Source organism: Piliocolobus tephrosceles, chromosome 10 (assembly GCF_002776525.5).
Source record: "Piliocolobus tephrosceles isolate RC106 chromosome 10, ASM277652v3, whole genome shotgun sequence".
NCBI lineage: Eukaryota > Metazoa > Chordata > Mammalia > Primates > Cercopithecidae > Piliocolobus > Piliocolobus tephrosceles.
Window position 1 is genome coordinate 66,740,993 of NC_045443.1, and position 5,730 is coordinate 66,746,722.

Genomic DNA, 5,730 nt, shown 5'->3' on the forward strand with positions numbered 1-5,730 from the left:
AGTAATTAGGAATTTCCAAATTTATTGGAAGGGCTTGAGAAGAAGGCTACACCAGTTCACAGTATACAGCAGTGAACAAAACAGACCAAAACAACTCTTAGTTCATGGAGTTTACATTCTAGTGTAGAAAGAGAAGCAATAAACACAATAAAAAAGCAAAATTTGTTATACGTTACATTTTACTTACTTTGTGATAAGTGCTAGAGAGGGAAATAAAGCAGGGAAGCGGGATAGGGAGTTCTGGGACAATTTAAAATAGAGTGGTAAAGAAAGGCCTCACTGAGAAGGTGACATTTGAGTAAAATCCTAAAGAAAGCAAGGAAGCAGGCCATAGAGATATTTGGTGGAAAAGCATCTTAGGTAAAGGGCTCTGAAGTGGGAGCATAAATTATGTGTTTAAGAAACAGCAAGGAGGCGACTGTGGCTAAAGCTGAATGAGAAAAGTGAGGGTCATAAGAGATGAGATCTGAGCAGTAAGATGGGGTGTGTGGGGGTGTGTGTGTGTGTGTGTGTATGTGCAAAATGTAAGGGTGTTGTGGACCATTATAATGATCTTTTTCTCTTGGCGAGGTGATATTTTTCTATTTGAGGAAAGGAAAATTTGGACAAAGGAGTAACATAATCTGACTTTCTGTTTTAAAAGGCCCACTCTTGGGGACAAGAGCAGGAATAAACTGAGTGTCTTTCAGAATAACCTGGGCAAGAGATGATAGTGGCTTGGACTATGATAGTGATGGAGGTGGTAAAAAGTGAATAGAGGTAATTAAAAGATGACCCATGAGTAATTATGACCCAACTGAGCTTGGGTAACATTCACTGGGTAGTTATTGATTAACTTTTGTTTTCCTACGCTAGAGGAACTTTCTCAGTAATGCTTAGGAGCTGAGGCTCTGATGGAGAATGCAACGGTGACCACCCTATTGGTGGGGATTGGTATGGCTGTAATAGTAAATGGGCAAAGATGATCATGGCTTGGGCCAAGGTGGTACTAGTAAAAGTGATGAGAAGTTTCCAGACTCTGGATTTATTTTGAAAAATAGAACCAAGAAGATTTGTTGATAAATTGGGCACGGAATGCAAGCAAAAGTGAGAAATCAGGGTGACTGTAGTTTTTTGTCCCCTTTTTTTTTGTTGTTGTTGGAGTTTACACTAGTGACAATGACAAGACTTCAAGAAGACCAGATTTTGTGGGAAATATCAGGAGCTCATTTTGAACCTGCTGAGTTCGAGGTGCCTTTGATACATCTAAATGTAGATGCCAAGTTGGCAACTGGATATATAAGCATGGAGCTCAGGAGAGTTTATAGAAAATTTTATTAGTTAGCATTGCTGAGGTAACTAGCAAGCACCAAATCTCAGTGGATTACAGCAGCAAACATTCATTTCTTGCTCTTGCTACATATGGGCTACAGATTGATTACAGCTCTGCTCTAGGTTGTGGGCCAGCAATAGGTCTGATTCAAGTGTCTTCTAATCTTGAGCCTAGGCTAAAAGAACAGCCCCCGTCTGTGCTATACTCGTGGCAAAGGGCAGAAGCAAGAGAGGCCAAACTAATCAATTCAATCCAATTTAAAGATTCTCCTTGCGTATGGCGTACACCACGTATTTCCATTTTATTCCATCCCACCAGCCAAAAAAAGTCACATAGCTCCGCCCTGCAATGTGGCAAAAAATGTATACTTTGCTCAGCAGAGGCATTTTAAGACAAATCCAAAGGGTGCAGATGTATAATACTCATAGAAGGGAGAAAGCAAGTAGTTGTAAACCATAATTTAATCTACCACGAAGTGAGTGTAGATAGTGAAGAGAAGAAATCCAAAGACTGAGATATTTCAATATTCAGAGGTCAGGGAGATAAGGAGAAACCAACAAAGGAGACTGAGAAGGAAGAGATAGTAAGGTAGGGAGAAACATTGGAAGTCAACGAAAGAAAGTGTCTCAAGAAGAAAGGAAGGAACAGCTGTGTCCCATGCTGCTAACAGGTCAAGCAAGATGTGGGCTGACGTTGACCATTACATTTAGCAATGTGGAAATATTGGGTGATAGTGACAACAGAGTTAATGGCATGGTGGGGGATGCTGTGGTTTGAACGTTTGTCCCCTCCCACACAAGTTGAAATTTAATTGCTACTGTGACAGTATTGAAAGGTAGGATATTTAAGAGGTGATTAGGTCATGAGCACTCTACCCTCATGAATGGATTAATGCCATTATCTCAGAAATAGAGTTGTTATTGTTGGAGTAGAATCTTTATAAAAGGATGAGTTCAGCCCTGTTTTGTCTCTCTCGCCCTCGCTTTGCCCTTCCGCCGTGGGATGCTGTCCACCATGGGATGATGCAGCAAGAAGGTCCTGGCAAGATGGACTTTTCAATCTTGGACTTCCCAACCTCCAGAAGTGTGAGCCAACAAATCTCTGTTCATTATAAAATACCCAGTCTGAGGTATTCTGTTATAGTAACACAAAATGGACTAAGACGGGGAAAAAAAGCTGATCTATGTGGATTCAAGAGAGAATGGGAGTAGAGAAGTTAGAAATAGTAGGTATAGGCAGGCTACTCTTTAAAGGAATTTCGCTAAAAGGATAAGGTAGAAAATGGAGTAACTGAAGGGAAAAGTAAGGTGAATAGTAAGGTTTATTTTTATTTTTTCTTAAGAAAGTAGAAATGAAACCATGGTTTTGTGCTGATGGGAAAGATCCAACAGAGAGAAAAAACTTGATGATGCCAGAGATAAAGGAGAAAATTGCTTTAATGGGGTCCCTAAATCGACTAGAGAGAGGGAGTTCTAGTGCATAATAGAGAACTGGCCTTCATTAGGAGCATAGACAGTCCATTCACAGTAACATGTGAGAAGGCAGAGCATGTGAACACAAGTGCAGGTAGGTGAGGAGATGTGGCAGTGAGAACACATGAAAATTCCTTTCTGATTGCCATTATTTTTCAACAGAAATGAGATACAACTCATCAGCTGAGAGTGAGGATGGGGAGAAGTTTTCAGAGGCTTGAAAGTTCGGAGAAAGTCTGAATAGTCTAGAAGAATGAGAGTCTGGACCAAGGAACAATGATAATTGGTAGGTAGCATTAAGCACTCAAGTGAGGTTGGTAATGGTTATGTGTTTTTCCCTCCAACCACATTTAGCTGTAGAGGCGCAGTGCAGATTTAAATGGAGAACTGGATCCTGGTAACAAGCAGGCAGAAAGTTAGATTTAACCAGGATTTGCAAAGTTAAAAAAAAAAAATCAATAAAAAGTCAGAGCAACAAGACAAGGGAGTTTAGGAAGCTTGCAAGGTTATAATGATTGATCACAGAATTTAGGTGGAATAATATTGAAAATTGGCACATGACGCAGGTTAAGGACAATAAATGGTTGAGGAATTAATATATTATAGGCACAGATATATTTGAAAAATGGTTGGAGTCAAAGAATAAGCTTTAAAAACAGAAGATCTTGCCTATAATTCCAGCCACTTGGGAGGCTGAGGTGGGAGGATCACTTGAGGCCAGAAGTTCAAGACCAGACTGGGAAAAATATCAAGACCCCATCTCTAAAAAATAAAACATAAGGCCAGGCATGGTAGCCCATGCCTGCAACCCCAGCACTTTGGGAGGCTGATGCGGGCGGATCACTTGAGGTCAGGAGTTCAAGACCAGCCTGACCGACATCATGAAACCCCGTTTCTACTAAAAATGCAAAAAATTAGCCCAGCATGGTGGTTGGCGCATGTAATCCCAGCTACTCGGGAGGCTGAGAATCGCCTGAACCTGGGAGGTGGAGGTTGCAGTGAGCCAAGATCGCACCACTGCACTCCAGCCTGAGCTACAGAGTGAGACACTGGCTTAAAAAAAAATAAAAATAAAAAAACAAAAAACTTAGGGGAGTGTGGTGGCATGCACCTGTCGTCCCAGCTACTTAGGAAGCTGAGGCCAGGAGTTTAAACGGCCCTCAGATCTGTCTTCTTATTCTTTATAGTCCCATCGTTACCACCCCAGTTGAGGTCACTGTTATTCTGCCAGCTTTCACCTAGGTTGCTGCCAGGGCCTCCTAACTCTTGGTCTTCAATCCCTTATATACAGTACAGCCAGAATGACCTTGTGCAACACAAAACTGGTCATGCTACTCCCTGCATACAGCGTTCCAATGACCTTCCCATTTCCTCAAGATGTTTGGTGAGGTTTACCATTGTATCAGCTTATTTATATCTTTATCTCTTGCCATTCATCTTCCTCATCCTCAGCTCTACTCTGGCAGCCCTAAGGCTTAGCCTGTTGATCATGTCATGCCCGCCTTCCTTTCCAGATACATGTTGTTCTTTGCTTCTGTCCTCACCCACTGTATCTTGGATGACTAACTGATCCATCTTGTAGGTTTCACTAAGGTGTTACAGCCTCCAAAAAAAAAAAAAAAAAAAAAAAAAAAAAACCTTTTTTGATCTTCCTTGAGCCCCAGAGCAGGAGCTTCTCCTAGATGATGCTGTACTCTCCTTTACTTCCCCAACCATAGCACTAATTATGCCGAATAGCCATTTCTTACTACTTTCCTACTTACTTCTCTCCTAGGTTATAAGCCATGTGAAAGAAAGTTTTGTTTCGTTTCTGAGTCCTTAGCACCTCACACATAGTAGATTTCTGTAAATTTTTATTATTTTTAGTTTTTATTGATACGTCATAGGCATACATATTTTGGGAGTACCTGCGATAATGTAATATATTCATATAATTTGTAAAGTTCAAACCAGTATAACTGGGATAGCCATCGCCTTATATATTTGTCTTTTCTTTATGTTTGAAACATTCCAATTATTATCTTCTAGCTATTTTGAAATACACAGTAGATTGTTGTAAACTATAGTCATCCTTCTGATCTATCAAACTCTAGGTCTTATTTATTCTGTTAAACTGTATATTTGTACCCATTAATCAACCTCTCTTCATCCTTGCCTTCCCCTCTACCCTACCTGGCCTCTGAAAACTACCAATCTACTCTCTATGTTCATAAAATCTACTTTTTAAGTTCTCACATATGAGTGAGAACATGTGATATTTGTCTTTCTGTGCTTGGCTTATTTCACGTCAGATAATGACCTCCAGTTCCATCTATGTTGCTTCAAATGACAGGGTTTAATTTTTATTGCCAAATAATATTCCATCTTGTATATATACCACATTTTCTTTATCCATTCATCCATTTATGGGCACTTAGGTTGATTTTATATTTTGGCTATTGTGAATAGTGTTACAATAAATAGGGGAGTGCAGACATATCTTTGATACATTGATTTCCTTTCTTTTGGATATATATCTAGTGGTGAAATTGGTGAATCATATGGCAGTTCTATTTTTAGTTTTTTAAGGAACTTCCTTACAGTTTTCCATAATAGCTGTACTAAGTAACATTCCCACCAACTATATATGAGGGTTCCCCTTTCTCTGCATCCCTGCCAGCATCCATTATTCCCTGTCTTTCTGATAAAAGCCATTTTAACTGGGGTGAGATGAAATCTCATTGTGGTTTTGACTTGCATTTCTCTGATGATTAGTGATGTTGAACTTTTTTTTTTCATATGCCTGTTGGTCATTTGTATATCTTCTTTTAAGAAATGTCATGCAGCAAGCCAACATGGCACGTGTATACCTATGGTAACAAACCTGCACGTTGTGCACAGGTACCCTAGAACTTAAAGTAGAAGAAGAAGAAGAAGAAGAAGAAGAAGAAGAAGAAGAAGAAGAAG